Source organism: Perca flavescens, chromosome 5 (assembly GCF_004354835.1).
Source record: "Perca flavescens isolate YP-PL-M2 chromosome 5, PFLA_1.0, whole genome shotgun sequence".
In the NCBI taxonomy this organism is placed as follows: domain Eukaryota; kingdom Metazoa; phylum Chordata; class Actinopteri; order Perciformes; family Percidae; genus Perca; species Perca flavescens.
Window position 1 is genome coordinate 3,408,565 of NC_041335.1, and position 14,858 is coordinate 3,423,422.

A 14,858-nucleotide genomic window follows, 5' to 3' on the forward strand; every position below is an offset into this window, starting at 1 on the left:
GGTCTGAACTTTCCGCGAAGCTTGCGCAGAGATCAACTGCGAAACTGGGTTATAGGTTGCCAGGTTGAGGTGACAAAGGGGTTGAAAATTGTATATGATTGATTTGTGGATTGTGTGAATAGGATGCGTTTCATACAAGATCTGGCAACTGGTCAACATTATACAAACATATTGGTCCGATTATTTATGAAGGAGTTTGGGCCATGCAAATTACGGGAGTTTCCCGGGAGAAATAATGTAACCGGGAGGGGTCCGGGAGATAGGGCTAAAATACGGGAGAAACCTTGGAAAAAAGGGGAGTGCTGGCAGGTATGGTGCAAAGACAGAATAGCGAGAGGGATTTCTGTCTGCCTCCATCCTTGTATGTCGGTAATATAAAGTACTAAAACAGTGTCTCACTCATCTCGGAAAGGCTTCCAGTTGTGTTTGGAGAGCGCTACAGAAAAAAAAGGGAACATGCATTACAAAGCAGGGGCACTTGAGTGACTAAGCTGGATGTCATCGTCAGAGAGAGAGAGAGAGAGAGAGAGACTGCAGGGGCCTGTAACAACAGAGGGAACAACACCACTCAACTCACCACCGACTGTCAGCTGCACAGTCATCTGAAATGGCTGCGTGTGTCAACACCTCCAAGAATCACTGTTCCTACTTCAGTGTGTGTGTGTGTGTGTGTGTGTGTGTGTGAAGGGTATAAATCAGTATGTTTTGCAGAGGTGCACGTGTGCGTGCATGCATGTATGTCATCATCTACAATTCTTTTATGTCTCTGTGTGTGTATAACAGCTGTTTTGTGTGATTTGCATGAATGTGTCCTTACTTAACCATGAAGAAGCGGCAGTGTCTACACAGTGTCCGAAATTCACTTTTTGACTCAACGGCCAAGTTGGGGGGGTAGATGAAAAAATCCAATGGCAATGTATATCTTTTACCGGACAAAAAATGTCAAGCAAATGTTTTTTTGGGGGGGTTTTGTGTAGCAAAACTTGTTGGAGTTGCATGTCCTGCTGGTTTATCGTCCGTTTTTGTCGTTCTTTTTTTGTAGCTGCAGCTTCTCCAAAATGTATTATAATTAGTATAATTAGTATATTAGTATATATTATAGTATAATTCTGAGATTTTCTGCATTTGGCGCTTGGCAAGTGTTATTTTCCGACCCTGAGTGTCTAAGACGTGTAAGTGTGTTTGTGCATATGCTTGTGTGAACATGTTACATGCATGTGTGCTGCTGCATTAATTATCAGCATTGTGTGATGGATGGAGCTTGCAATACAATAGGAAGTAATGATGATATTATCACATTAACAATGCCTTTAATTAGCTTTAGGGTTGTGAAAATGATCTTACCCCACACCATCTGGCAGTATCACAAATATTCTGTGTATCAGCTGGTTCCAAGTCTTTATTGATGCTATATGGTGTTTACACTAAGTGGCCCTAAACTCACATGAAGCTTCATGTGTTTTGTATGGCTCCATTCCATTAAATGATAATATTGTAGAAGACACATAGTTTTCCAAGATCAGCCTGACAAGTTAGTAGTATAGTTATTTTTGGTGTGAACAAAGTGTAGCTGTACAACCTGAATATGCTTATGGCTTTCTTGCTGAGAGTTCAATGAGGAGATCAATAGCACTCTCAAATTGTTATAATAAATACAAAGCTACAGCCAAAAGATGGTTAGCCTAGCTTAGCATAAAGACTGGAAGCACAGGGTAACTACACTGGTCACTTCCGGGATTGCTCCTGTGCTGACGGGAATTCGGCCGGATGTCCTTCTTTTCAGCCGGATGTCCGTTACCTTCCTCTTTCTTTGTGTTGGCGTTCTAAACTCCCTTCGATTTGTGAGGACTATGGTTAACTGCTCCTCAGATCTCTGCAGGGTAAATCCAGACAGCTAGCTAGACTATCTGTCCAATCTGAGTTTTCTGTTGCAAACAAGTTCCTATTTTGCAGCGGCACTGGGGCTCCATCCGGCGCTTAGCACCCACAAAGGCGATTGTGATTGGTTTAAAGTCATGCCAATAAACCAGAGCACGTTTTTTTCTCCCATCCTGGAATGCTGTGTGGACTAGCCGGACCCTCCTCTGCAGGGACGTAGAGGAAGGTCTGGCAATGTGAGACTAGTCCAAAGGTTACAAAATCACCTAGTGAAGTGGATATTTATGTATTTCCTAAAATGTTGAACTGGTCTTTTAAAAAGAGGGATTGCAATGAGTTGGCCTCCTTGTTTCCCGTTGTGTTGTAGACATCAGTTTCTCTCGGTCTCTCCTTCGGCTCCATTATTTTTTCAACCACAGGATGCATCTTCTGGTTTCTGCCAAGGGAACATTGCTGTCATCGAGAGAGAAGAGGACTCCTGCTGCTGCTGCTGCTGCTGCTGCTGCTATTCCCACACTAAAATCTGGCTCCGAAATATCACAGACTTGTGATATGCTTATGATTAAGACGAAACATAAAAAAGGACGAGTTATGCATGAAAAAATTATCTATTTGCAGCTTTCAAAGCTTAAAAAGATCGATCTGCCAAATTGCTGTTCTAATAGTAATTGGCTTCTAGCAGCAGAGTCTGTCCAGCAAACAACACGATGACACCAACTGGCACTTCGCTTGACCTCTTCACATGAAAGATAAATACACAGAGAATTGAATGTACCCTACACCCCATTTAACGCTACCGAGGCTTAAAAAATTCAACCACCCATGAGAATATTTGATTCTGCGGGGAGCGCTGGGCAGTGGAGGTGATGCTGAGATCAGTCTTTGGCATGCTGTGGCCCTGCGGGTCGATCAGAGTTTAGCCAAGCAACACGGGGGCAGAACAGCCCAGAACGGGACACTGTCCTCCCCGGAAAAACACCAACATCAGCCGTTTGTTCAAGCAGCAATTACGACTTATATTTACGTTCATGGTGACGGCGCCCTCTAGCGGCTGTAGTAATTATGACAGGAGCAAAGCAGGAAGTAAGGGGACATACATAAGAGCACCAAATGTCCGTGTAAGGAGGGAGGTTGCGGTGGTGGATGGTTCAAACAAACAAGACTTTCACCCAGGAGACCGGGATTTGAGTTAACCGCCAGTTGTTGTTTTTTTACTTACAAACGGAGCTAAATCACATTCTGCGTCACGTGTACAACCACAAGTGAAGTAGCGTCTGATTTTTAACCCAAACCACGATCCTTTTCTAAACTTAACTAATTAGCGTTGGTGCCTAAACTTAACCAAGTAGTTTTTGCCAGAGGCAGAGCCAGATGTCAACATTCGGGGCTTAGCCAAAACCTAGGGGGAGTCCGTGGGCACGCTTCATTAACGGCAGCTATATGCAGATGTAACCCATGTTTAAAATATGACATAAATAAGAATAAATAGTTAAAAGCTGCATAAATAAGTTTGAAGGTGATTCATTTAATGTAAGTTAATCTGAGTTAATTAAAAACGTTAATACAACAATCATTTAATGTTTTAGATTAAAAGTATGCTGACAGAAAATTCATGTCGCTGCCCCTTTAAGGGACTAGTGACGCTAGACGCAGCACCTCACTGACGCTGCAGCAGAGACCTGAGAGAGCATCGGAGAAATCGGAGAGAACGAGCATCGGTTAATGAGCAGAAAAAAAAGAGTGAAAAAGTAGATTTTGCAGTTGAAAACATAATTTACCTGGTCGGGAACTGACGGGGATTTTATGAAAACTAAGCCACACCGGTTTTGGTGAGTTTAGTTGTTTCTTGCATTTTGCAGTGTTGTACCCTTTTTTTCTCTGGCGGAGAGCTAACGCTAAAAACTTAGCTGTTTACAAGGAGATGCTTCGTCATAAACGGTTTACCAGTTAATATTTTGGATTTATGAAGACTGTGAATGTTATAAAAGTGAATGTATGCTGTGTAAATGAAAGATGTGTGCAGTAGTTGTGTGGGAGACGGAGCCGTGAGTTAAAAGAGACCGCTCCGCTGCCATTTTTGAGAAAAAAAAAAAACACTGTAGCAGTAACGTTACAACTCAGAGACTGTGAAACATTTATTTGTGTAATTCGAGGATTTAAAAGAGATTTATTGTGCTTATGACCTGTTACACAGGTCAGGTTTTTTTGCTTGGTTTGAAGCTCGGTCGGAGCGAGGATTGGTCTGCAGTGTGCGGGCATGCACATGCACAGACGAGATTCAAGATGGCGAGCCAGACCCAGAACTTCAACTCATCTTCTCCATCGCATCAGTGAGGAAATCTCCTGCGTATGGTGACTCGCTGCCAGAGTGGTAGGAGTATCAAGAATTGGTTTTGAACTGAACTGGAAACTGATTGAATAATTTTGGACTGAATCAAACTGAAACTCTTCATTGAACTGAATAATCAAACTCTCATTTGGACTTCAACTTGAATTTAAGGTGTCATGCTTTTGTTTACATATTGAGTTCATATGTTTGAATGTGATTTGATGATTGTGGTCCACTTTGATTTGATTGTGTAAATTGAAGGTATTTTCTTACCCGTAAAAGAAAGGAAAAAGAGTTAACTCAGGAAGTGAAATAGGAATCCTAAAGTAGGTGCAACCTAGGAAAAAAACTGGTCTAACTTAGATTAGCTTTATTAAAATAACTTAGGTGAACTAAAGAAAAAAGAGAGTGAAATACATTTTCATTTATACAATATTAAGAACCTGCAGGGTATTTTTGTTTTGTATACTGTATTTTGTGTGTTTTTTGCATTAAGTAAATTGCCGGCCTTTTGTATTTAAAGCAACGGTCTCTGGTGTAATTATTATTTTGCTTCCCACTCCTTAGAACCTAGAACTGGTCCAGTGGCGCAGTTAGTGGTGTGATACCGGTGCTACACACTATTTCAAGCCATTTGATGTAAGTAATGCTTGCAAATCTGGGAAAAAACGTGATAGTTGCCAAGGAAAAGTATCACCCTGGAGAGCCTTTTGTATCCAATTGTTCTCTTCATCATTCTGAAACTATAACACAACACAGCAAATGCTGAGGATGACTTATTTTCACTCCTGCAACATAAAAAGAGGCAAAAGTTGTCTATTTTTAAGTTACATAACGTAGGTGGGATAGAATTTGGGTGTAGGCTAAACAACATTACTAATCTTGAAACCTACTTATAGTAGAGTTCCCCAGTAACTTTTGTTCCACAGATTTGCCGATCCAGTCAGAGAGTAATGCAACTAAGCTGAAGTTATTTGATCCCTAATAGATTCTGGGCTTTTTTTTTTCTTCTTTTTTTTTTAAACTTTATTTGTGAAGATATTGTGTAACAAAAAGGTGACATATCAAGTAAACAATACACATATATAGACAGACATAATTACAGACAGCAGTTATGTTAAATGTTGTGCATTCGGGGATGGGAGGAAAACATGCTCTGGTTTATTGGCATTTCTTTAAACCAATCAGAATCGTCATGGGCACACAAAGAAAGTGCAAGGAAACGGAAAGTACACGCATCCGGCGGAATTTCCTGCAGCAAAGGAGCAATCCCAGAAGTGGAACACGAAGGATATAGACTATGTATAGGCTAAATGTGTGTATGGATGGTGTCTGGATGTATTGATTTTTGGATGACTGGCATGATGCAAGTGAACCTTAGTAGGGTGGAATATAGTCTTGCATTGCCAGACCTTCCTCCACAGCGCTGTAGAGGTAGGTCTGGCGAGTCCACACAGCATTCTAGGATGGGAGAGGACCGTGCTCTGGTTTATCGGCATTTCTTTAAACCAATCACAATCCTCTTGGGCTGAGCTAAGCACCGAGCGGAGCCATGGTGCCGCTGCAAAACAGCCTCGGGAAGGAACTTGTTTTGGTGGAACGTGTGTATGTTCAAAAGTAGTTTTAGCCATGCAGCAGAAAACTCAGATTGGACAGATAGTCTAGCTCGCTGTCTGGATTTACCCTGCAGAGATCTGAGGAGCAGTTAACCATAGTCCTCACAAATCCACCGGAGTTTAAAATTACAAGACAAAGAAAGCGGAAGGTTACGGACATCCGGCCGAAAAGGACATCTGGCGGAATTTCCGGCAGAACGAGAGCAATCCTGGAAGTGGAACATTGTGGATAAAGACCAGGTTGAATGTAATAATTGTGGCAGAGATGATAATAACAGAGATAATTACAAAAAAGAAGAAAAAAAAAGAAAGAATTTGGGTCTTTTGAGAAAACATTTGGGTCTGGAGCCCCTGGATTTGTGCCTAAAACTAACCAAACTGCAACCGTTTCACAAAGTTAAGATCATGTTCAAAAACGCGACGTTCTCTGGTTTACATATGAGGTCGTATTTTCTGCCACCGATTTAGGGGCGCTAATTTACATAATGCTCCTCTGGGTTGTATTAGAGGGTAGGAATAAACAACCGATACCGTTCTGTGGTTTGGAGGACTTGTTGCGGAATGTTCTACACACAGGGGTTTTCTCAGGTAAGTTGGGCATGGATGATGTCCATCTTCAGCCAGAGGAGGGCCTGGCGCTGGTGGGAGTGGTGCTGGTGTTAGCGGGGGCCCCGGCTCTGGGAATGAGGTCATGGCACAAGGACTCCAGCGTTCCCCCTGGGCTCTGTCGGGCCCTGAGGCTCCCTCACATCTGTGTGCTGTCTGACCCAGCGGCAGGCAGCTGCTCCCTCTCATTATACCCCCTAATGGATGGATCCGTTTCCCTCTGACCTCATCCAGCCTCCACAACAACATCCTTCCATCGCTCCGTCCCGATACCCCTTCGTCCACACGCACAGACCCCCTTTTCCTTCCACGTCTGAAGCGCTGAGCTGGCACAACTTAGCCTGCAGTGGAAACCAGGCTTTAGATCACAGCCCACAAATGACAGTCATTTTATATATATATATACAGTGTATCAGTAAAACGCTTATTGGGCGGGAGGAAGACAAGATGTAAGGTATGAGGCGGTTCACAACTTTGTTCGAGAAATATAAATAAATTATTTTCTATTGATCGTTTCTTTTTATACTTTTGATGTATTATTTTTACATCGTCATCGTTATCTTTGTTGCTGGGGAACAAAACAAAAAAGGTCTGAGAAGCTGTAGCAGTTATGTTTATGTTTCAAAAAGAAAGATTGAAGGCTGGTGAAATGTTACGTATAGTTATGGCATCCAATGTAGGATCCATATGATAATCACATCTGATAAAGTAGAAACTAGATGAGCTTTTTTTGTCCAAACAAACATGTTTATAGGACAACATTTTGTTTTATAAAGAATAGTGTAGTGAGCTATTCAGAAATAAAAGAAATTACATCAATACAAAAACAAATTTTTTAAATCGCCGCATCAGGAATGGCCGATACTTTTTTGGTGGCAGTAAATTACAATCATGACAAAGTATTTAAAATGTATGATGAATCCAAGTATTTCAGTGTAACTCATGGCCATGTGTACTTTAAAAGAAAGTGGACCTTTTTTTATTTATATAAATTTAGAGCTTAGTCCGTGGTGCAATGACATCACATTACGACCTCATTTTAGTAGTTTTACGTGACTCATTTTAAGCCAATCCCTGATGATTTACTAACTAACTAACTAAGTATTTTTGTTGGCTAAAAACTTCCTTTTCACAGTGTCTACTACCTTTTTAAAACTGCACCCATTACGTTAAATAAAACAGTCACGTGAATGATTTCATTCCTTTTGAGATCTCTCCACAGTTATCCATAGCTGGGAGTGTTTTCACCTATAGTGGCTGGTTGTGCGTGCGAGCGTGTGTGTGTGTGTGTGTGTGTGTTTGTGTCGTCTGTGTGTGAGCATCAGTGTGTAGCATTTATCTTGTGTCCAGTCCATTGAAAGGGGAAAGAAAAGGCTAGAGCTGGCTAGTTCTGTGTTCCCTTCAGAGCTCTCCACCTGTGTTTGCCACTGAGTAAACAGGAGCTGTTGTCACGAGTGGAAGACAGCTTGCGGTTTGCTCTTTGGAATTGAATTTCAAGTCCTCTTTTGATTTCGCCACCGAAGGCAAAGCGAGCTATCAACACGCCCCCCCTCCCATCGCAGCTTCTCCCGAGGCGTGATGGAGTAATGCCTTGGTCTGCCCCAGATATTTGTCTTGATCTTAAGCACAGGCCCTCTGCGTTTGAAGCGCTGTATGAGAGGCAGGCTCGAACAATTTATAGGCAGGGAGTCTTTTTTTTAAAAAACATTTTATTTTTTAAGCGAGCTCATCTCCTCTCATCTCATCTCAGACTTGCCAAGATGCAGATTGAGGAATTGCTCTTTTATCGCACAGCTTCTGTGTTCATTACCGAGCAGATCACTCCCATTGGTTAGCCGCAGCACAGCAGACCTGTCAATCAACGAGTGCGCCTGGTCAGGCACGCCTGGTGATCAATGGCTTGAGGTGTAGACCAAGAGAGGGGGAAAAAAACGGAGACTTGAAAGAAGCAGAGACTTGAAAGACAGAGAGAAAGTGAATTGGCGTCCATGATAATCTCTGCAGATGGAGGGAAGAAAGAAAAAAAAAAAAAGAAAAAGAGGGGAGGTATTACGGGCCCTGTGATGATCCATGGGAGATCTTAAATGCATTTTAGTCATGCAATTCCTGGGATACTTGAGGGTGTGCGGACGATAGGGGCGTGGGGCAGACAGACAGAAAAAGTCCAAAATAAAAGTGCTGCGGCAAAACATTTGGTTACCGGGCAACAGGGCTTTCAAGCAACGGTAGTATTGAGTTATGAAGAATGGTGGTGCATGACTCGACTTCCCCGATCCGGTTTCAGGACGGTGTCAGGGCAGGGAGGCGGGCGCGGGGGGGTTGAGGGGGGGGGGAACAAAGACAGAGAGAGAAATATCTCCACCTGTCCTGATTTGTCAGGGCCGCTGAACAATGACTCCAGCCGCTACAGACTTTGTCTCTCGGGGCCCGACCCTGGCTTATCAACAGGGGGCTAGGGTTTAGGGGTCTCTTGTTAGTTTTGGGGTCCATCCAAGTCGTTTACACAGCATGTAATCTAAAGATGAGCTCATTATGTTGTCTTATCACATGTCTGTGAGGTGGTTCATACGCTGAGAGGCTTGGGACAGAAAGTTGGGAAATGAGAAGACATGTGAGTGGTGGAAGCAGAACTCAGATTACTTAGTAGCAATACCCCTATAAAAAAATTGCATGGCAAGTTAAAGTCTTGAATTCAGAATCCTATTTAAGTAGAAGTACAATCAGCTAAATGTAAATGATCTAAAGCAAAAGTGCTTGTTCTGCAGAAAAATAACCCCCTAAGTGTTATTTTATTAGTATATTATTAGATTGTTAATACTGCTGCATCAATGTGTAAGCAGCATTTTACTGTTGTAGCTGGTTGAAGAGGAGCTGGTTTTATCTACTTCATATACAGTTAGGTATTTTAGTCCAGTGGTTCCCAACCTGGCCCTTCCAAAGGGTCACATTAGACTAGACAACAGAAAACACTAACTTCTTCTACACAAATTCATATTTATTTTGTGGACTTCTTGGACATAGTCTCTTTGAACTGCTATTTTCAGTGTTCATCACTCTGATATTTCACTCTTATTTATTTGTTCTTTTCTCCTGCTCAGTATTATGTGTGGGTGTGTGGGTGTGTGTGTGTGTGTGTGATTGTGTGATTGTGTGGGTGTGTGTGTATCAATGCATTCTATGATATCGTACGAAAACTTACGCACAACAATTCGTATGATAACTTACGAAATTGCGGCGACCACCGGGCATGTGACAGTTAAGTTTAGCGGTCAGTAGAGTTAGGTTTAGCCGACAAAAGATGACAGAAGCGGGTGCCGTCACCGTGACAGTTCAGTTTAGCCACAAAAAGGTGACTGTCATGCAGCGACGTTTAGGCATCAAAACCACTGGTTAATATCAGCAGAAAGTTTGTAAGGCCCTAAGGCCTGTCAAATCTGACTCCAATTTATTAATTCCCGTGCCTTCTTACATTAAGTTTACCAGAACACAAGGATCAATCTGAGATGAAGAGCTCAGTTAAGCAAAGTTTACAGAGTCCAGCTTAAAAGTTTCAACACAATTGTGGGTTCACAAAAACAGAGTTTTAATTTTCTCTAGCAACAGACATCAAGTCAGAGCCCAGTCCACCAGAATCTCGGTTTGAATGAACTCCTGGTCTAAACTTTCCCTGTGTTTTTATTCTGTCCTCACATGGGGGTGTCTCCTAGTTTCTGGGCAGAAACTGTTATCTTTCACAAACACACGCCAAGGTCGTGGCCTCCGTGTGGTGCAACTTCCTCTTCCGTTCTCGCAACCTTCAAACAAAATGCACCTCAATGCCATAAAAGCCTATTTTTATGACTAAAGCTGAACTTTCTGTGCATCAGAGGTCACCTGGAGTACTTTTAACCACTTCCTCAATGACTAACACAGCTCTTTTGCAACGAGCACAAAATATTTGCGTTCAATCTCAAAACGTTGTGCGCCATTTCCTTGGCACAGTGTGAAACGATGTGTAGCGGCTTTGAGTTATGTTTTCTCTCGTTTGGTGGGTGTGTCTCTCGTTTATTGGCTGTGTCACAGGTGATACCCAATCAGCAGAGAGTGTCTGTAAACTCGTGGTAATAAAAAGGCAGAGTTCTTGCGCATACAACAGGGTGTTCAACGTACCCTTGTTTCAGTTTAAAAAATCGCTACGTTTTTTCGGGGCTGAACATAGCCCTGGGTCAAAGTCTTGTGTTTCCCCTTAACTTCTTCCAGGAAACGAACTCCGCCCCCGCTTAAAAGACCTGTGTTTTGGAACCCAACCAACACCCCGACCTCCTCCGTTTGCACATTTCCGTGGCCTTTTACAGCAGCAGTCAATGTGGGGCTTACAGTAATAAAGACATGGAATACACACGATTTACATATTACCTTTCGTAGCTATACGTACAAAGAGTTCTTGAGAACAGCCTGGTGTATATATGTGGCCCGCAGAGCTGCATTTGTCTGTCAGTCAATTTGTCAAACCCGCAGCTGTAATCCGTATGGTTTCAACAGTTCATCCCCTCCAACCCCGTGTCAATGGGAGCATCGTCTTCCAACTCCCATCAACCCCTGTTCCACTCACTTACACTTTATTGGATATTAAAAGATTTCATTTTACATCAGCTATTCCATCATTTCAAATATCCCCCTCAGCCAAGTCTGAGCTACATTATCAGATACTGTAGCGGGCTCACACCTCACACGCTTTCACTGTGGCTTCTGCGGTCAGAGCCTAAGGCCATCTGGTTTAAACCAGGTAACAGCACTGGAGGCAGGGAGCCGGCTGAGGATCCCTCGGATGTAAAGCTGAATACCACTTCCTCGGAGAGCTGTCCAAATAAGAGGTTGAGCCGTCGAAACACAGTGTACGCTCTTATGCTGATTACAGTGAACCTGCATACCAGATGGGAAGCACACATGTTGTACTGTAGCGTGCAGTGAGTCTGCTTGGTATTTTTACAAATTCTAAGTATGGCATTTAGCTTGCAACATGTGCTTTTTGCTTCCGCTAACCCTCTAAATGACAGTGTCTCGGAGAGCAACACTGAGCTTGTAGGTATGTTGCTCAACACTGCTAAACAATTATAAGGTTTGATTGACGCAGAGCAACATGTGTTGTTGGTCTGATTGTGTGTGTATGGTTAGCCGTTTTATATAACACCGGGCGTGTCACCTGTTTATTTCTTAATTTTTATTTCGAACAAAAAATAACAATAAAATAAAATATAAAAATACAATGCTGTAAGTGCGTAGCAACACACCAAAAGGAAAAACAATATGTATGATGTGTTACAAATAATATCTGTCCGTTCAATCTGTCCGAAAAGGAGTGGGACATAGCCGAAGCTTGAATTGAAACTTAAAATAAAATGACTGAAAGAATGAAAGAATGAGATTTGTTCTGTCTCTCTTTGTTTGCATGTGTGTGTGTGTGTGTGTGTGTGTGTTTTGCTTGCTTAAATGTGTATGATAACTTATGTATATGGTGTAACTGGGTGTAAAGCTAGTGATTGTATATACATGTGCGTCAATCAATCAATCAATCAATACTTTTTTAATTTGTCACATAAAATAGTGCAAGGGACTAATTCCAGTGAAATCTGAACATATTCAGCAACTGCAGCTTATTTCTCACATTAAATGTTTTCAGAAACACATTTCGGTGAATTCTTTTCTTATATAAGAGATGTTGGTCTGTTTTGAAATCCGGGAGCAGACAGCCCCACGTGAAGCGTTCGTCCAATCAGGTGCAGCCATGGTGGTTGTAGGAGGGTGGAAGGTAGGAGGGTTTCTTTGCATGTCAGTGGCCAGTGAAGAGAAACTGATAACTGCTACTGGCAAGTGTGCAATGTTTGAAGCAGGGTGATCCCTGACGTCACAAAACGCAACAGTGGATACGTACCATTAATGCCACATGCCACCACCGTTCACCGTCAACCACATGAAGCACAACTAATATTTGTAAAATAAGTATACATTTTGCGGAGCTGACAGAGAGGCGATTGGAGAAGTCAACGCCTTCTAGAGAGAGAAAGAGAGATAGAGAGTCTCTGGGTGTGTGTGTGTGGGCGTTCCTTTCTGTATTTGTCAATGAATGTTCAGTCTACAGGTGTACATGTGTTTTGGGTTGTTTGTACTTAGAGGCAGATACTGCATTCTTAGTTGTACTGCAATCACATTGGTATTTTTGTTCATTTACCACTATTACTGTATATTCTGTTTGCCTCAAATCAATCAAGTGAGGGTTGTATATATGTCATGGTGCTGTCTGTTTTCCCTCTCCCCTCTCCCTTGTTTTTTGTCTGTCATGTGCTGAGTGGGTGTGGCTCTCCTGGCTCTCTCTCCCTCCTCGTCAAGACACCTGTGGCTTCCTGTTCACCTGATTCACATCCAGCAATCACCACTCCTGTTTTAAAACCCCAGCCTTCCAACCAGTCTCTGCCAGATCGTCCGTTCACTTGAGTGGTAACACTCGCTACGGCCAGCCTCAGTGGCATTACGTTTTCCACAACTGTGGCAGTTTGCGTATTTCATTGATGTGCATCTCAATGGTGCACAATGTGAAAAAGAATGTTCTTATACAATATCAAAATTAAAATGGTATGCAATCTTAAATTCTTCATGCTTTTTTATCTTTGTCCTTTCAAAGGCTGTTACAGATTTCATAGGTCAAGGGAAGGATTCAAAGAAAATTTGAGGGAAATTACTAATGCAAGGGTGAGCTGTGACTTCTTCTTTCTCCACCCCAATCATTTTTGTACAGTCCGTAAAAAAAATATTGTCTCTATGGGTACGTCCCATAGCGCTTACATTCCCTCCTCGAAGCCTCCTCGAATGCCTTCCTAGCATCCTAGTCCCTCCCACCGAGGAGGCCCGGGAGAGGAAATCATCGGAGGAGAGAGGCAACGAGCAAATGTGTTTTAGAGGGATGAGACGTCCTTTCCTCTGAAGCGTCACATGAATACGTCAGCTGTTTGGGCGGAGTTAGCACCTCCTCCAGCTGTACGGCTTCCAGGAAGGCTGCTCTCTGTATCCTCGCCTATAGCTCCTTGATGATCCTTCGTCGATGATCGCTCCTCAGGGCAGAAATAGGAGCTTTGAGTCAACCGGTATCTACCGGACCGAATAGCAGCGTGGATTTCGGTGCCTCATTTCGGTGCTACTGAAATGCCAGCGCTGCCCTCTGATGCTCCGAAACGGACGTTAGAGGCAACAGAAGCATCGCTGCACGTGACGTTGTTAACATAATGCACTTGGCAGCAGGTAACATTAGGGTGACCAAACGTCCTCTTTTGCCCGGACATGTCCACTTTTTACCTACTGTCCGGGGCGTCTGGGGGGGGTTTTATAAATTCATTAAAATGTCCGGTTTTCACTGTTTTTCATGGGACCATTAAGCGTGTACTTAAATTGACTGGCACTTTGCTCAACACAATACTACGGTAGGCTACTTTGTTGTGTGACGTAATTCCCGAGAGGCTGCCTTGTGAGCGGCTCTGCGACGCGCACATACACAGGGACCAGGGCAGACAGACAGGGACCAGGGCAGACAGACAGGGACCAGGGCAGACAGGGACCAGGGCAGACAGACAGGGACCAGGGCAGACAGACAGGGACCAGGGCAGACAGGGACCAGGGCAGACAGACAGGGACCAGGGCAGACAGACAGGGACCAGGGCAGACAGACAGGGACCAATGCAGACAGGGACCAGGGCAGACAGGGAAAAGGGCAGACAGACAGGGACCATGGCAGACAGACAGGGACCAGGGCAGACAGACAGGGACCAGGGCAGACAGACAGGGACCAGGGCAGACAGACAGGGACCAGGGCAGACAGCGGAGCAGCATTACACACAAAATGCCGAAGCGTTTCCTGCTAAAGATTTCCCACCGTGGTCAGAAAACACAGGGGAGACACTTTGTTTCTCTCACTAGGACTCTAGAGTCGGTAGGACTCGCTCGCTGTCACTCTCACTTCTCCCCCGCTCTATATCACCCACCCCCCACACACACACACACACACACACACACACACACACACGCCGTCTCGACGCACACACTAGCGCACAAGTATAAACATCAGGCCACTTACAACCATAAAACAAGACTAGTGCAGCTTCACAGTTGAACTGAAAAAAAAATGTCCCACGTACCGTCCCGGTCGGGACCGGACAAGTGGGAGGCGGAGTGCACCGTGTGCAAAGCTGGCACATATGTTTCAGTGTCTTTATTATTTATCTTATTACATTTAAAAGGTATTAAGAGATAATTTGTTGAAGCTGGATTTTCTAACACAGAAGAGGTCATATTTAGAACATTATTTCATATTATTTATTTATTTTAAAAGAGAGCTATTATTTTGTTACATGTTGTTACAGATTTTATTTTATTACAGAAGTTATTTTTGCACAATTGAGGCA

At 43.2% G+C, this 14,858-nt stretch overlaps 1 long non-coding RNA gene across 1 annotated transcript; it reads left to right on the top strand.

Moving 5' to 3' along the window:
* Nucleotides 1-3,560: 3,560 nt before the first annotated feature.
* Nucleotides 3,561-4,729, top strand: LOC114556176 (uncharacterized). Its single transcript, XR_003692646.1, has 2 exons — nt 3,561-3,707; nt 4,073-4,729. It is a non-coding gene; the product is annotated as an uncharacterized LOC114556176 (long non-coding RNA).
* The last annotated feature ends 10,129 nt before the right edge of the window (nt 4,730-14,858 follow it).